The sequence below is a fragment of the Taudactylus pleione genome, unplaced genomic scaffold, assembly GCF_031769625.1.
Source record: "Taudactylus pleione unplaced genomic scaffold, aTauple2 ptg000631l, whole genome shotgun sequence".
NCBI lineage: Eukaryota > Metazoa > Chordata > Amphibia > Anura > Myobatrachidae > Taudactylus > Taudactylus pleione.
In genome coordinates, this window is record NW_028285033.1 from 1,065,180 (window position 1) to 1,085,311 (window position 20,132).

Here is a 20,132-nt window from a genome sequence, read left to right on the forward strand (position 1 = left end):
GTGCATAAACACCAATAGCAGCAATCATCCAAGTACTACAGTATGTGTATAAACAGCAATAGCAGCAATCATCCAAGTACTACAGTATGTGTATAAACTCCAATAGCAGCAATCATCCCAGTACTACAGTATGTGTATAAACACCAATAGCAGCAATCATCCCAGTACTACAGTATGTGTATAATCACCAATAGCAGCAATCAGCCAAGTACTACAGTATGTGTATAATCACCAATAGCAGCAATCAGCCAAGTACTACAGTATGTGTATAATCACCAATAGCAGCAATCAGCCAAGTACTACAGTATGTGTATGATCACCAACAGCAGCAATCATCCCAGTACTACAGTATGTGTATAAACACCAATAGCAGCAATCATCCAAGTACTACAGTATGTGTATAAACACCAATAGCAGCAATCATCCAAGTACTACAGTATGTGTATAATCACCAATAGCAGCAATCTTCCAAGTACTACAGTATGTGTATAATCACCAATAGCAGCAATCATCCCAGTACTACAGTATGTGTATAAATACCAATAGCAGCAATCATCCAAGTACTACAGTATGTGTATATACACCAATAGCAGCAATCATCCCAGTACTATAGTATGTGCATAAACACCAATAGCAGCAATCATCCCAGTACTACAGTATGTGCATAAACACCAATAGCTGCAATCATCCCAGTACTACAGTATGTGTATAAACATCAATAGCAGCAATCATCCAAGTACTACAGTATGTGTATAAACACCAATAGCAGCAATCATCCAAGTACTACAGTATGTGTATAAACACCAATAGCGGCAATCATCCAAGTACTACAGTATGTGTATAAACACCAATAGCAGCAATCATCCAAGTACTACAGTACGTGTGTAAACACCAATAGCAGCAGTCATCCAAGTACTACAGTATGTGTAAACACCAATAGCAGCAATCATCCCAGTACTACGGTATGTGTGTAAACACCAATAGCAGCAATCTTCCAAGTACTACGGTATGTGTATAAACACCAACAGCAGCAATCAGCCCAGTACTACAGTATGTGTATAATCACCAACAGCAGCAATCATCCAAGTACTACAGTATGTGTATAAACACCAATAGCAGCAATCAGCCAAGTACTACAGTATGTGTATAATCACCAACAGCAGCAATCATCCAAGTACTACAGTATGTGTATAAACACCAATAGCAGCAATCATCCCAGTACTACAGTATGTGTATAAACACCAATATCAGCAATCATCCCAGTACTACAGTATGTGCATAAACACCAATAGCAGCAATCAGCCAAGTACTACAGCATGTGCATAAACACCAATAGCAGCAATCAGCCAAGTACTACAGTATGTGTATAATCACCAACAGCAGCAATCATCCAAGTACTACAGTATGTGTATAAACACCAATAGCAGCAATCATCCCAGTACTACAGTATGTGTATAAACACCAATATCAGCAATCATCCCAGTACTACAGTATGTGCATAAACACCAATAGCAGCAATCAGCCAAGTACTACAGCATGTGCATAAACACCAATAGCAGCAATCAGCCAAGTACTACAGTATGTATATAATCACCAATAGCAGCAATCATCCCAGTACTACAGTATGTGTATAATCAGCAATAGCAGCAGTAATCCCAGTACTACAGTATGTGCATAAACACCAATAGCAGCAATCATCCCAGTACTACAGTATGTGTATAATCACCAATAGCAGCAATCAGCCAAGTACTACAGTATGTGTATGATCACCAACAGCAGCAATCATCCAAGTACTACAGTATGTGTATAAACACCAATAGCAGCAATCATCCAAGTACTACAGTATGTGTATAAACAGCAATAGCAGCACTCATCCCAGTACTACAGTATGTGTATAAACACCAATAGCAGCAATCATCCAAGTACTATAGTATGTGTATAAACACCAATAGCAGCTATCATCCTAGTACTACTGTATGTGTATAATCACCAATAGCAGCATTCCTCCAAGTACTACAGTATGTGTATAATCACCAATAGCAGCAATCATCCCAGTACTACAGTATGTGCATAAACACCAATAGCGGCAATCATCGAAGTACTACAGTATGTGTATAAACACCAATAGCGGCAATCTTCCAAGTACTACAGTATGTGTATAAACACCAATAGCAGCACTCATCCCAGTACTACAGTATGTGTATAATCACCAATAGCAGCAATCAGCCAAGTACTACAGTATGTGTATAATCACCAAAAGCAGCAATCAGCCAAGTACTACAGTATGTGTATAATCACCAACAGCAGCAATCATCCAAGTACTACAATATGTGTATAAACACCAATAGCAGCAATCATCCAAGTACTACAGTATGTGTATAAACACCAATAGCAGCACTCATCCCAGTACTACAGTATGTGTATAAACACCAATAGCAGCAATCATCCAAGTACTACAGTATGTGTATAAACACCAATAGCAGCAATCATCCAAGTACTACAGTATGTGTATAATCACCAATAGCAGCAATCTTCCAAGTACTACAGTATGTGTATAATCACCAATAGCAGCAATCATCCCAGTACTACAGTATGTGTATAAATACCAATAGCAGCAATCATCCAAGTACTACAGTATGTGTATATACACCAATAGCAGCAATCATCCCAGTACTATAGTATGTGCATAAACACCAATAGCAGCAATCATCCCAGTACTACAGTATGTGCATAAACACCAATAGCTGCAATCATCCCAGTACTACAGTATGTGTATAAACATCAATAGCAGCAATCATCCAAGTACTACAGTATGTGTATAAACACCAATAGCAGCAATCATCCAAGTACTACAGTATGTGTATAAACACCAATAGCGGCAATCATCCAAGTACTACAGTATGTGTATAAACACCAATAGCAGCAATCAGCCAAGTACTACAGTATGTGTATAAACACCAATAGCGGCAATCATCCAAGTACTACAGTATGTGTATAAACACCAATAGCGGCAATCATCCAAGTACTACAGTATGTGCATAAACACCAATAGCGGCAATCATCCAAGTACTACAGTATGTGCATAAATACCAATAGCAGCAATCATCCAAGTACTACAGTATGTGTATATACACCAATAGCAGCACTCATCCCAGTATTACAGTATATTTATAAACACCAATAGCGGCAATCATCCAAGTACTACAGTATGTGTATAAACACCAATAGCGGCAATCATCCAAGTACTACAGTATGTGCATAAACACCAATAGCGGCAATCATCCAAGTACTACAGTATGTGTATAAGCACCAATAGCAGCAATCATCCAAGTACTACAGTATGTGTATAAACACCAATAGCAGCAATCATCCCAGTACTACAGTATGTGCATAAACACCAATAGCAGCAATCATCCCAGTACTACAGTATGTGTATAATCACCAATAGCAGCAATCATCCAAGTACTACAGTATGTGTATAATCACCAATAGCAGCAATCAGCCAAGTACTACAGTATGTGGATAAACACCAATAGCAGCAATCAGCCAAGTACTACAGTATGTGTATAAACACCAATAGCAGCAATCATCCAAGTACTACAGTATGTGTATAAACACCAATAGCAGCAATCATATCAGTACTACAGTATGTGCATAAACACCAATAGCAGCAATCATCCAAGTACTACAGTATGTGTATAATCACCAATAGCAGCAATCATCCAAGTACTACAGTACGTGTGTAAACACCAATAGCAGCAGTCATCCAAGTACTACAGTATGTGTAAACACCAATAGCAGCAATCATCCCAGTACTACGGTATGTGTGTAAACACCAATAGCAGCAATCTTCCAAGTACTACGGTATGTGTATAAACACCAACAGCAGCAATCAGCCCAGTACTACAGTATGTGCATAAACACCAATAGCAGCAATCAGCCAAGTACTACAGTATGTGTATAATCACCAACAGCAGCAATCATCCAAGTACTACAGTATGTGTATAAACACCAATAGCAGCAATCATCCCAGTACTACAGTATGTGTATAAACACCAATATCAGCAATCATCCCAGTACTACAGTATGTGCATAAACACCAATAGCAGCAATCAGCCAAGTACTACAGCATGTGCATAAACACCAATAGCAGCAATCAGCCAAGTACTACAGTATGTATATAATCACCAATAGCAGCAATCATCCCAGTACTACAGTATGTGTATAATCAGCAATAGCAGCAGTAATCCCAGTACTACAGTATGTGCATAAACACCAATAGCAGCAATCATCCAAGTACTACAGTATGTGCATAAACACCAATAGCAGCAATCAGCCAAGTACTACAGTATGTATATAATCACCAATAGCAGCAATCATCCCAGTACTACAGTATGTGTATAAACACCAATAGCAGCCATCATCCAAGTACTACAGTATGTGTATAATCAGCAATAGCAGCTGTAATCCAAGTACTACAGTATGTGCATAAACACCAATAGCAGCAATCATCCAAGTACTACAGTATGTGTATAAACAGCAATAGCAGCAATCATCCAAGTACTACAGTATGTGTATAAACTCCAATAGCAGCAATCATCCCAGTACTACAGTATGTGTATAAACACCAATAGCAGCAATCATCCCAGTACTACAGTATGTGTATAATCACCAATAGCAGCAATCAGCCAAGTACTACAGTATGTGTATAATCACCAATAGCAGCAATCAGCCAAGTACTACAGTATGTGTATAATCACCAATAGCAGCAATCAGCCAAGTACTACAGTATGTGTATGATCACCAACAGCAGCAATCATCCAAGTACTACAGTATGTGTATAAACACCAATAGCAGCAATCATCCAAGTACTACAGTATGTGTATAAACAGCAATAGCAGCACTCATCCCAGTACTACAGTATGTGTATAAACACCAATAGCAGCAATCATCCAAGTACTATAGTATGTGTATAAACACCAATAGCAGCTATCATCCTAGTACTACTATATGTGTATAATCACCAATAGCAGCATTCCTCCAAGTACTACAGTATGTGTATAATCACCAATAGCAGCAATCATCCCAGTACTACAGTATGTGCATAAACACCAATAGCGGCAATCATCGAAGTACTACAGTATGTGTATAAACACCAATAGCGGCAATCTTCCAAGTACTACAGTATGTGTATAAACACCAATAGCAGCACTCATCCCAGTACTACAGTATGTGTATAATCACCAATAGCAGCAATCAGCCAAGTACTACAGTATGTGTATAATCACCAATAGCAGCAATCAGCCAAGTACTACAGTATGTGTATAATCACCAAAAGCAGCAATCAGCCAACTACTACAGTATGTGTATAATCACCAACAGCAGCAATCATCCAAGTACTACAGTATGTGTATAAACACCAATAGCAGCAATCATCCAAGTACTACAGTATGTGTATAAACACCAATAGCAGCACTCATCCCAGTACTACAGTATGTGTATAAACACCAATAGCAGCAATCAGCCAAGTACTACAGTATGTGTATAATCACCAATAGCAGCAATCTTCCAAGTACTACAGTATGTGTATAAACACCAATAGCAGCAATCATCCAAGTACTACAGTATGTGTATAATCACCAATAGCAGCAATCTTCCCAGTACTATAGTATGTGTATAATCACCAATAGCAGCAATCATCCCAGTACTACAGTATGTGTATAAATACCAATAGCAGCAATCATCCAAGTACTACAGTATGTGTATATACACCAATAGCAGCAATCATCCCAGTACTATAGTATGTACATAAACACCAATAGCAGCAATCATCCCAGTACTACAGTATGTGCATAAACACCAATAGCGGCAATCATCCCAGTACTACAGTATGTGTATAAACATCAATAGCAGCAATCATCCAAGTACTATAGTATGTGTATAAACACCAATAGCAGCAATCATCCAAGTACTACAGTATGTGTATAAACACCAATAGCAGCAATCATCCAAGTACTACAGTATGTGTATAAACACCAATAGCGGCAATCATCCAAGTACTACAGTATGTGTATAATCACCAATAGCAGCAATCATCCAAGTACTAAAGTATGTGTATAAACACCAATAGCAGCAATCATCCCAGAACTACAGTATGTGTATAATCACCAATAGCAGCAATCTTCCAAGTACTACAGTATGTGTATAAACACCAATAGCAGCAATCATCCAAGTACTACAGTATGTGTATAATCACCAATAGCAGCAATCTTCCCAGTACTATAGTATGTGTATAATCACCAATAGCAGCAATCATCCCAGTACTACAGTATGTGTATAAATACCAATAGCAGCAATCATCCAAGTACTACAGTATGTGTATATACACCAATAGCAGCAATCATCCCAGTACTATAGTATGTACATAAACACCAATAGCAGCAATCATCCCAGTACTACAGTATGTGCATAAACACCAATAGCGGCAATCATCCCAGTACTACAGTATGTGTATAAACATCAATAGCAGCAATCATCCAAGTACTATAGTATGTGTATAAACACCAATAGCAGCAATCATCCAAGTACTACAGTATGTGTATAAACACCAATAGCAGCAATCATCCAAGTACTACAGTATGTGCATAAACACCAATAGCGGCAATCATCCAAGTACTACAGTATGTGTATAATCACCAATAGCAGCAATCATCCAAGTACTAAAGTATGTGTATAAACACCAATAGCAGCAATCATCCCAGAACTACAGTATGTGTATAAACACCAATAGCAGCAATCAGCCAAGTACTACAGTATGTGTATAATCAACAATAGCAGCAATCATCCAAGTACTACAGTATGTGTATAAACACCAATAGCAGCAATCATCCAAGTAATACAGTATGTGTGTAATCACCAATAGCAGCAATCAGCCAAGTACTACAGTATGTGTATAAACACCAATAGCAGCAAACATCCAAGTACTACAGTATGTGTATAAACACCAATAGCAGCAATCATCCAAGTACTACAGTATGTGTATAAACACCAATAGCAGCAATCAGCCAAGTACTACAGTATGTGTATAAACACCAATAGCAGCAATCATCCAAGTACTACAGTATGTGTATAATCACCAATAGCAGCTATCATCCAAGTACTACAGTATGTGTATAATCACCAATAGCAGCAATCAGCCCAGTACTACAGTATGTGTATAAACACCAATAGCAGCAATCATCCAAGTACTACAGTATTTGTATAATCACCAATAGCAGCAATCAGCCCAGTACTACAGTATGTGTATAAACACCAATAGCAGCTATCATCCAAGTACTACAGTATGTGTATAATCACCAATAGCAGCTATCATCCAAGTACTACAGTATGTGTATAAACACCAATAGCAGCTATCATCCCAGTACTACAGTATGTGTATAAACACCAGTAGCGGCAATCATCCCAGTACTACAGTATGTGTATAATCACCAATAGCAGCAATCATCCAAGTACTACAGTATGTGTATAAACACCAATAGCAGCAATCATCCCAGTACTACAGTATGTGCATAAACACCAATAGCAGCAATCATCCCAGTACTACAGTATGTGTATAATCACCAATAGCAGCAATCATCCAAGTACTACAGTATGTGTATAATCACCAATAGCAGCAATCAGCCAAGTACTACAGTATGTGGATAAACACCAATAGCAGCAATCAGCCAAGTACTACAGTATGTGTATAAACACCAATAGCAGCAATCATCCAAGTACTACAGTATGTGTATAAACACCAATAGCAGCAATCATATCAGTACTACAGTATGTGCATAAACACCAATAGCAGCAATCATCCAAGTACTACAGTATGTGTATAATCACCAATAGCAGCAATCATCCAAGTACTACAGTACGTGTGTAAACACCAATAGCAGCAGTCATCCAAGTACTACAGTATGTGTAAACACCAATAGCAGCAATCATCCTAGTACTACGGTATGTGTGTAAACACCAATAGCAGCAATCATCCAAGTACTACAGTATTAGTATAATCACCAATAGCAGCAATCAGCCCAGTACTACAGTATGTGTATAAACACCAATAGCAGCTATCATCCAAGTACTACAGTATGTGTATAATCACCAATAGCAGCTATCATCCAAGTACTACAGTATGTGTATAATCACCAATAGAAGCAATCAGCCCAGTACTACAGTATGTGTATAAACACCAATAGCAGCAATCAGCCAAGTACTACAGTATGTGTATAATCACCAATAGCAGCAATCATCCAAGTACTACAGTATGTGTATAATCACCAATAGCAGCAATCAGCCCAGTACTACAGTATATGTATAATCACCAATAGCAGCTTTCATCCAAGTACTACAGTATGTGTATAAACACCAATAGCAGCTATCATCCCAGTACTACAGTATGTGTATAAACACCAATAGCGGCAATCATCCCAGTACTACAGTATGTGTATAAACAGCAATAGCAGCAATCATCCAAGTACTACAGTATGTGTATAAACACCAATAGCAGCAATCAGCCCAGTACTACAGTATGTGTATAATCACCAATAGCAGCAATCATCCAAGTACTACAGTATGTGTATAATCACCAATAGCAGCAATAAGCCAAGTACTACAGTATGTGTATAAACACCAATAGCAGCAATCATATCAGTACTACAGTATGTGCATAAACACCAATAGCAGCAATCATCCAAGTACTACAGTATGTGTATAATCACCAATAGCAGCAATCATCCAAGTACTACAGTACGTGTGTAAACACCAATAGCAGCAATCATCCAAGTACTACAGTATGTGTAAACACCAATAGCAGCAATCATCCCAGTACTACGGTATGTGTGTAAACACCAACAGCAGCAATCTTCCAAGTACTACAGTATGTGTATAAACACCAACAGCAGCAATCAGCCCAGTACTACAGTATGTGTATAATCACCAATAGCAGCAATCAGCCAAGTACTACAGTATGTGTATAATCACCAATAGCAGCAATCAGCCAAGTACTACAGTATGTGTATGATCACCAACAGCAGCAATCATCCAAGTACTACAGTATGTGTATAAACACCAATAGCAGCAATCATCCAAGTACTACAGTATGTGTATAAACAGCAATAGCAGCACTCATCCCAGTACTACAGTATGTGTATAAACACCAATAGCAGCAATCATCCAAGTACTATAGTATGTGTATAAACACCTATAGCAGCTATCATCCTAGTACTACTGTATGTGTAGAATCACCAATAGCAGCATTCCTCCAAGTACTACAGTATGTGTATAATCACCAATAGCAGCAATCATCCCAGTACTACAGTATGTGCATAAACACCAATAGCGGCAATCATCGAAGTACTACAGTATGTGTATAAACACCAATAGCGGCAATCTTCCAAGTACTACAGTATGTGTATAAACACCAATAGCAGCAATCATCCAAGTACTACAGTATGTGTATAAACACCAATAGCAGCACTCATCCCAGTACTACAGTATGTGTATAAACACCAATAGCAGCAATCAGCCAAGTACTACAGTATGTGTATAATCACCAATAGCAGCAATCTTCCAAGTACTACAGTACGTGTATAAACACCAATAGCAGCAATCATCCAAGTACTACAGTATGTGTATAATCACCAATAGCAGCAATCTTCCAAGTACTATAGTATGTGTATAATCACCAATAGCAGCAATCATCCCAGTACTACAGTATGTGTATAAATACCAATAGCAGCAATCATCCAAGTACTACAGTATGTGTATATACACCAATAGCAGCAATCATCCCAGTACTATAGTATGTGCATAAACACCAATAGCAGCAATCATCCCAGTACTACAGTATGTGCATAAACACCAATAGCGGCAATCATCCCAGTACTACAGTATGTGCATAAACATCAATAGCAGCAATCATCCAAGTACTACAGTATGTGTATAAACACCAATAGCAGCAATCATCCAAGTACTACAGTATGTGTATAAACACCAATAGCAGCAATCATCCAAGTACTACAGTATGTGTATAAACACCAATAGCGGCAATCATCCAAGTACTACAGTATGTGCATAAACACCAATAGCGGCAATCATCCAAGTACTACAGTATGTGTATAATCACCAATAGCAGCAATCATCCAAGTACTAAAGTATGTGTATAAACACCAATAGCAGCAATCATCCCAGAACTACAGTATGTGTATAAACACCAATAGCAGCAATCAGCCAAGTACTATAGTATGTGTATAATCAACAATAGCAGCAATCATCCAAGTACTACAGTATGTGTATAAACACCAATAGCAGCAATCATCCAAGTAATACAGTATGTGTGTAATCACCAATAGCAGCAATCAGCCAAGTACTACAGTATGTGTATAAACACCAATAGCAGCAAACATCCAAGTACTACAGTATGTGTATAAACACCAATAGCAGCAATCATCCAAGTACTACAGTATGTGTATAAACACCAATAGCAGCAATCAGCCAAGTACTACAGTATGTGTATAAACACCAATAGCAGCAATCATCCAAGTACTACAGTATGTGTATAATCACCAATAGCAGCTATCATCCAAGTACTACAGTATGTGTATAATCACCAATAGCAGCAATCAGCCCAGTACTACAGTATGTGTATAAACAACAATAGCAGCAATCATCCAAGTACTACAATATTTGTATAATCACCAATAGCAGCAATCAGCCCAGTACTACAGTATGTGTATAAACACCAATAGCAGCTATCATCCAAGTACTACAGTATGTGTATAAACACCAATAGCAGCTATCATCCAAGTACTACAGTATGTGTATAATCACCAATAGAAGCAATCAGCCCAGTACTACAGTATGTGTATAAACACCAATAGCAGCAATCAGCCAAGTACTACAGTATGTGTATAATCACCAATAGCAGCAATCATCCAATTACTACAGTATGTGTATAATCACCAATAGCAGCTATCATCCAAGTACTACAGTATGTGTATAATCACCAATAGCAGCAATCAGCCCAGTACTACAGTATGTGTATAAACACCAATAGCAGCAATCATCCAAGTACTACAGTATTAGTATAATCACCAATAGCAGCAATCAGCCCAGTACTACAGTATGTGTATAAACACCAATAGCAGCTATCATCCAAGTACTACAGTATGTGTATAATCACCAATAGCAGCTATCATCCAAGTACTACAGTATGTGTATAATCACCAATAGAAGCAATCAGCCCAGTACTACAGTATGTGTATAAACACCAATAGCAGCAATCAGCCAAGTACTACAGTATGTGTATAATCACCAATAGCAGCAATCATCCAAGTACTACAGTATGTGTATAATCACCAATAGCAGCAATCAGCCCAGTACTACAGTATATGTATAATCACCAATAGCAGCTTTCATCCAAGTACTACAGTATGTGTATAAACACCAATAGCAGCTATCATCCCAGTACTACAGTATGTGTATAAACACCAATAGCGGCAATCATCCCAGTACTACAGTATGTGTATAAACAGCAATAGCAGCAATCATCCAAGTACTACAGTATGTGTATAAACACCAATAGCAGCAATCAGCCCAGTACTACAGTATGTGTATAATCACCAATAGCAGCAATCATCCAAGTACTACAGTATGTGTATAATCACCAATAGCAGCAATAAGCCAAGTACTACAGTATGTGTATAAACACCAATAGCAGCAATCATATCAGTACTACAGTATGTGCATAAACACCAATAGCAGCAATCATCCAAGTACTACAGTATGTGTATAATCACCAATAGCAGCAATCATCCAAGTACTACAGTACGTGTGTAAACACCAATAGCAGCAATCATCCAAGTACTACAGTATGTGTAAACACCAATAGCAGCAATCATCCCAGTACTACGGTATGTGTGTAAACACCAACAGCAGCAATCTTCCAAGTACTACAGTATGTGTATAAACACCAACAGCAGCAATCAGCCCAGTACTACAGTATGTGCATAAACACCAATAGCAGCAATCAGCCAAGTACTACAGTATGTGTATAATCACCAACAGCAGCAATCATCCCAGTACTACAGTATGTGTATAAACACCAATATCAGCAATCATCCAAGTACTACAGTATGTGTATAAACACCAATAGCAGCAATCATCCCAGTACTACAGTATGTGCATAAACACCAATAGCAGCAATCAGCCAAGTACTACAGTATGTATATAATCACCAATAGCAGCAATCATCCCAGTACTACAGTATGTGTATAAACACCAACAGCAGCAATCATCCAAGTACTACAGTATGTGTATAATCAGCAATAGCAGCAGTAATCCCAGTACTACAGTATGTGTATAAACACCAATAGCAGCAATCATCCCAGTACTACAGTATGTGTATAATCACCAATAGCAGCAATCAGCCAAGTACTACAGTATGTGTATAATCACCAATAGCAGCAATCAGCCAAGTACTACAGTATGTGTATAATCACCAATAGCAGCAATCAGCCAAGTACTACAGTATGTGTATAATCACCAACAGCAGCAATCATCCAAGTACTACAGTATGTGTATAAACACCAATAGCAGCAATCATCCAAGTACTACAGTATGTGTATAAACACCAATAGCAGCACTCATCCCAGTACTACAGTATGTGTATAAACACCAATAGCAGCAATCATCCAAGTACTATAGTATGTGTATAAACACCAATAGCAGCTATCATCCAAGTACTACAGTATGTGTATAATCACCAATAGCAGCATTCCTCCAAGTACTACAGTATGTGTATAAACACCAATAGCAGCAATCATCCCAGTACTACAGTATGTGCATAAACACCAATAGCAGCAATCATCGATGTACTACAGTATGTGTATAAACACCAATAGTGGCAATCTTCCAAGTACTACAGTATGTGTATAAACACCAATAGCAGCACTCATCCCAGTACTACAGTATGTGTACAATCACCAATAGCAGCAATCAGCCAAGTACTACAGTATGTGTATAATCACCAATAGCAGCAATCAGCCAAGTACTACAGTATGTGTATAATCACCAAAAGCAGCAATCAGCCAAGTACTACAGTATGTGTATAATCACCAACAGCAGCAATCATCCAAGTACTACAATATGTGTATAAACACCAATAGCAGCAATCATCCAAGTACTACAGTATGTGTATAAACACCAATAGCAGCACTCATCCCAGTACTACAGTATGTGTATAAACACCAATAGCAGCAATCATCCAAGTACTACAGTATGTGTATAAACACCAATAGCAGCAATCATCCAAGTACTACAGTATGTGTATAATCACCAATAGCAGCAATCTTCCAAGTACTACAGTATGTGTATAATCACCAATAGCAGCAATCATCCCAGTACTACAGTATGTGTATAAATACCAATAGCAGCAATCATCCAAGTACTACAGTATGTGTATATACACCAATAGCAGCAATCATCCCAGTACTATAGTATGTGCATAAACACCAATAGCAGCAATCATCCCAGTACTACAGTATGTGCATAAACACCAATAGCTGCAATCATCCCAGTACTACAGTATGTGTATAAACATCAATAGCAGCAATCATCCAAGTACTACAGTATGTGTATAAACACCAATAGCAGCAATCATCCAAGTACTACAGTATGTGTATAAACACCAATAGCGGCAATCATCCAAGTACTACAGTATGTGTATAAACACCAATAGCAGCAATCAGCCAAGTACTACAGTATGTGTATAAACACCAATAGCGGCAATCATCCAAGTACTACAGTATGTGTATAAACACCAATAGCGGCAATCATCCAAATACTACAGTATGTGCATAAACACCAATAGCGGCAATCATCCAAGTACTACAGTATGTGCATAAATACCAATAGCAGCAATCATCCAAGTACTACAGTATGTGTATATACACCAATAGCAGCACTCATCCCAGTATTACAGTATATTTATAAACACCAATAGCGGCAATCATCCAAGTACTACAGTATGTGTATAAACACCAATAGCGGCAATCATCCAAGTACTACAGTATGTGCATAAACACCAATAGCGGCAATCATCCAAGTACTACAGTATGTGTATAAGCACCAATAGCAGCAATCATCCAAGTACTACAGTATGTGTATAAACACCAATAGCAGCAATCATCCCAGTACTACAGTATGTGCATAAACACCAATAGCAGCAATCATCCCAGTACTACAGTATGTGTATAATCACCAATAGCAGCAATCATCCAAGTACTACAGTATGTGTATAATCACCAATAGCAGCAATCAGCCAAGTACTACAGTATGTGGATAAACACCAATAGCAGCAATCAGCCAAGTACTACAGTATGTGTATAAACACCAATAGCAGCAATCATCCAAGTACTACAGTATGTGTATAAACACCAATAGCAGCAATCATATCAGTACTACAGTATGTGCATAAACACCAATAGCAGCAATCATCCAAGTACTACAGTATGTGTATAATCACCAATAGCAGCAATCATCCAAGTACTACAGTACGTGTGTAAACACCAATAGCAGCAGTCATCCAAGTACTACAGTATGTGTAAACACCAATAGCAGCAATCATCCCAGTACTACGGTATGTGTGTAAACACCAATAGCAGCAATCTTCCAAGTACTACGGTATGTGTATAAACACCAACAGCAGCAATCAGCCCAGTACTACAGTATGTGCATAAACACCAATAGCAGCAATCAGCCAAGTACTACAGTATGTGTATAATCACCAACAGCAGCAATCATCCAAGTATTACAGTATGTGTATGAACACCAATAGCAGCAATCATCCCAGTACTACAGTATGTGTATAAACACCAATATCAGCAATCATCCCAGTACTACAGTATGTGCATAAACACCAATAGCAGCAATCAGCCAAGTACTACAGCATGTGCATAAACACCAATAGCAGCAATCAGCCAAGTACTACAGTATGTATATAATCACCAATAGCAGCAATCATCCCAGTACTACAGTATGTGTATAATCAGCAATAGCAGCAGTAATCCCAGTACTACAGTATGTGCATAAACACCAATAGCAGCAATCATCCAAGTACTACAGTATGTGCATAAACACCAATAGCAGCAATCAGCCAAGTACTACAGTATGTATATAATCACCAATAGCAGCAATCATCCCAGTACTACAGTATGTGTATAAACACCAATAGCAGCCATCATCCCAGTACTACAGTATGTGTATAATCAGCAATAGCAGCTGTAATCCAAGTACTACAGTATGTGCATAAACACCAATAGCAGCAATCATCCAAGTACTACAGTATGTGTATAAACAGCAATAGCAGCAATCATCCAAGTACTACAGTATGTGTATAAACTCCAATAGCAGCAATCATCCCAGTACTACAGTATGTGTATAAACACCAATAGCAGCAATCATCCCAGTACTACAGTATGTGTATAATCACCAATAGCAGCAATCAGCCAAGTACTACAGTATGTGTATAATCACCAATAGCAGCAATCAGCCAAGTACTACAGTATGTGTATAATCACCAATAGCAGCAATCAGCCAAGTACTACAGTATGTGTATGATCACCAACAGCAGCAATCATCCCAGTACTACAGTATGTGTATAAACACCAATAGCAGCAATCATCCAAGTACTACAGTATGTGTATAAACACCAATAGCAGCAATCATCCAAGTACTACAGTATGTGTATAATCACCAATAGCAGCAATCTTCCAAGTACTACAGTATGTGTATAATCACCAATAGCAGCAATCATCCCAGTACTACAGTATGTGTATAAATACCAATAGCAGCAATCATCCAAGTACTACAGTATGTGTATATACACCAATAGCAGCAATCATCCCAGTACTATAGTATGTGCATAAACACCAATAGCAGCAATCATCCCAGTACTACAGTATGTGCATAAACACCAATAGCTGCAATCATCCCAGTACTACAGTATGTGTATAAACATCAATAGCAGCAATCATCCAAGTACTACAGTATGTGTATAAACACCAATAGCAGCAATCATCCAAGTACTACAGTATGTGTATAAACACCAATAGCGGCAATCATCCAAGTACTACAGTATGTGTATAAACACCAATAGCAGCAATCAGCCAAGTACTACAGTATGTGTATAAACACCAATAGCGGCAATCATCCAAGTACTACAGTATGTGTATAAACACCAATAGCGGCAATCATCCAAGTACTACAGTATGTGCATAAACACCAATAGCGGCAATCATCCAAGTACTACAGTATGTGCATAAATACCAATAGCAGCAATCATCCAAGTACTACAGTATGTGTATATACACCAATAGCAGCACTCATCCCAGTATTACAGTATATTTATAAACACCAATAGCGGCAATCATCCAAGTACTACAGTATGTGTATAAACACCAATAGCGGCAATCATCCAAGTACTACAGTATGTGCATAAACACCAATAGCGGCAATCATCCAAGTACTACAGTATGTGTATAAGCACCAATAGCAGCAATCATCCAAGTACTACAGTATGTGTATAAACACCAATAGCAGCAATCATCCCAGTACTACAGTTTGTGCATAAACACCAATAGCAGCAATCATCCCAGTACTACAGTATGTGTATAATCACCAATAGCAGCAATCATCCAAGTACTACAGTATGTGTATAATCACCAATAGCAGCAATCAGCCAAGTACTACAGTATGTGGATAAACACCAATAGCAGCAATCAGCCAAGTACTACAGTATGTGTATAAACACCAATAGCAGCAATCATCCAAGTACTACAGTATGTGTATAAACACCAATAGCAGCAATCATATCAGTACTACAGTATGTGCATAAACACCAATAGCAGCAATCATCCAAGTACTACAGTATGTGTATAATCACCAATAGCAGCAATCATCCAAGTACTACAGTACGTGTGTAAACACCAATAGCAGCAGTCATCCAAGTACTACAGTATGTGTAAACACCAATAGCAGCAATCATCCCAGTACTACGGTATGTGTGTAAACACCAATAGCAGCAATCTTCCAAGTACTACGGTATGTGTATAAACACCAACAGCAGCAATCAGCCCAGTACTACAGTATGTGCATAAACACCAATAGCAGCAATCAGCCAAGTACTACAGTATGTGTATAATCACCAACAGCAGCAATCATCCAAGTACTACAGTATGTGTATAAACACCAATAGCAGCAATCATCCCAGTACTACAGTATGTGTATAAACACCAATATCAGCAATCATCCCAGTACTACAGTATGTGCATAAACACCAATAGCAGCAATCAGCCAAGTACTACAGCATGTGCATAAACACCAATAGCAGCAATCAGCCAAGTACTACAGTATGTATATAATCACCAATAGCAGCAATCATCCCAGTACTACAGTATGTGTATAATCAGCAATAGCAGCAGTAATCCCAGTACTACAGTATGTGCATAAACACCAATAGCAGCAATCATCCAAGTACTACAGTATGTGCATAAACACCAATAGCAGCAATCAGCCAAGTACTACAGTATGTATATAATCACCAATAGCAGCAATCATCCCAGTACTACAGTATGTGTATAAACACCAATAGCAGCCATCATCCCAGTACTACAGTATGTGTATAATCAGCAATAGCAGCTGTAATCCAAGTACTACAGTATGTGCATAAACACCAATAGCAGCAATCATCCAAGTACTACAGTATGTGTATAAACAGCAATAGCAGCAATCATCCAAGTACTACAGTATGTGTATAAACTCCAATAGCAGCAATCATCCCAGTACTACAGTATGTGTATAAACACCAATAGCAGCAATCATCCCAGTACTACAGTATGTGTATAATCACCAATAGCAGCAATCAGCCAAGTACTACAGTATGTGTATAATCACCAATAGCAGCAATCAGCCAAGTACTACAGTATGTGTATAATCACCAATAGCAGCAATCAGCCAAGTACTACAGTATGTCTATGATCACCAACAGCAGCAATCATCCAAGTACTACAGTATGTGTATAAACACCAATAGCAGCAATCATCCAAGTACTACAGTATGTGTATAAACAGCAATAGCAGCACTCATCCCAGTACTACAGTATGTGTATAAACACCAATAGCAGCAATCATCCAAGTACTATAGTATGTGTATAAACACCAATAGCAGCTATCATCCTAGTACTACTGTATGTGTATAATCACCAATAGCAGCATTCCTCCAAGTACTACAGTATGTGTATAATCACCAATAGCAGCAATCATCCCAGTACTACAGTATGTGCATAAACACCAATAGCGGCAATCATCGAAGTACTACAGTATGTGTATAAACACCAATAGCGGCAATCTTCCAAGTACTACAGTATGTGTATAAACACCAATAGCAGCACTCATCCCAGTACTACAGTATGTGTATAATCACCAATAGCAGCAATCAGCCAAGTACTACAGTATGTGTATAATCACCAAAAGCAGCAATCAGCCAAGTACTACAGTATGTGTATAATCACCAACAGCAGCAATCATCCAAGTACTACAATATGTGTATAAACACCAATAGCAGCAATCATCCAAGTACTACAGTATGTGTATAAACACCAATAGCAGCACTCATCCCAGTACTACAGTATGTGTATAAACACCAATAGCAGCAATCATCCCAGTACTACAGTATGTGTATAATCACCAATAGCAGCAATCAGCCAAGTACTACAGTATGTGTATAATCACCAATAGCAGCAATCAGCCAAGTACTACAGTATGTGTATAATCACCAATAGCAGCAATCAGCCAAGTACTACAGTATGTGTATGATCACCAACAGCAGCAATCATCCAAGTACTACAGTATGTGTATAAACACCAATAGCAGCAATCATCCAAGTACTACAGTATGTGTATAAACAGCAATAGCAGCACTCATCCCAGTACTACAGTATGTGTATAAACACCAATAGCAGCAATCATCCAAGTACTATAGTATGTGTATAAACACCTATAGCAGCTATCATCCTAGTACTACTGTATGTGTAGAATCACCAATAGCAGCATTCCTCCAAGTACTACAGTATGTGTATAATCACCAATAGCAGCAATCATCCCAGTACTACAGTATGTGCATAAACACCAATAGCGGCAATCATCGAAGTACTACAGTATGTGTATAAACACCAATAGCGGCAATCTTCCAAGTACTACAGTATGTGTATAAACACCAATAGCAGCAATCATCCAAGTACTACAGTATGTGTATAAACACCAATAGCAGCACTCATCCCAGTACTACAGTATGTGTATAAACACCAATAGCAGCAATCAGCCAAGTACTACAGTATGTGTATAATCACCAATAGCAGCAATCTTCCAAGTACTACAGTACGTGTATAAACACCAATAGCAGCAATCATCCAAGTACTACAGTATGTGTATAATCACCAATAGCAGCAATCTTCCAAGTACTATAGTATGTGTATAATCACCAATAGCAGCAATCATCCCAGTACTACAGTATGTGTATAAATACCAATAGCAGCAATCATCCAAATACTACAGTATGTGTATATACACCAATAGCAGCAATCATCCCAGTACTATAGTATGTGCATAAACACCAATAGCAGCAATCATCCCAGTACTACAGTATGTGCATAAACACCAATAGCGGCAATCATCCCAGTACTACAGTATGTGCATAAACATCAATAGCAGCAATCATCCAAGTACTACAGTATGTGTATAAACACCAATAGCAGCAATCATCCAAGTACTACAGTATGTGTATAAACACCAATAGCAGCAATCATCCAAGTACTACAGTATGTGTATAAACACCAATAGCGGCAATCATCCAAGTACTACAGTATGTGCATAAACACCAATAGCGGCAATCATCCAAGTACTACAGTATGTGTATAATCACCAATAGCAGCAATCATCCAAGTACTAAAGTATGTGTATAAACACCAATAGCAGCAATCATCCCAGAACTACAGTATGTGTATAAACACCAATAGCAGCAATCAGCCAAGTACTA

The 20,132-nt window shown here is 38.3% G+C and overlaps 1 protein-coding gene across 1 annotated transcript in view; it reads left to right on the forward strand.

Annotated features, from left to right (window-relative positions):
- The window catches only part of MARK1 (microtubule affinity regulating kinase 1), a 1,129,886-nt gene that overhangs the window by 889,156 nt on the left and 220,598 nt on the right, over positions 1-20,132 (forward strand). The gene's annotated exons all lie outside the window — the stretch shown is intronic.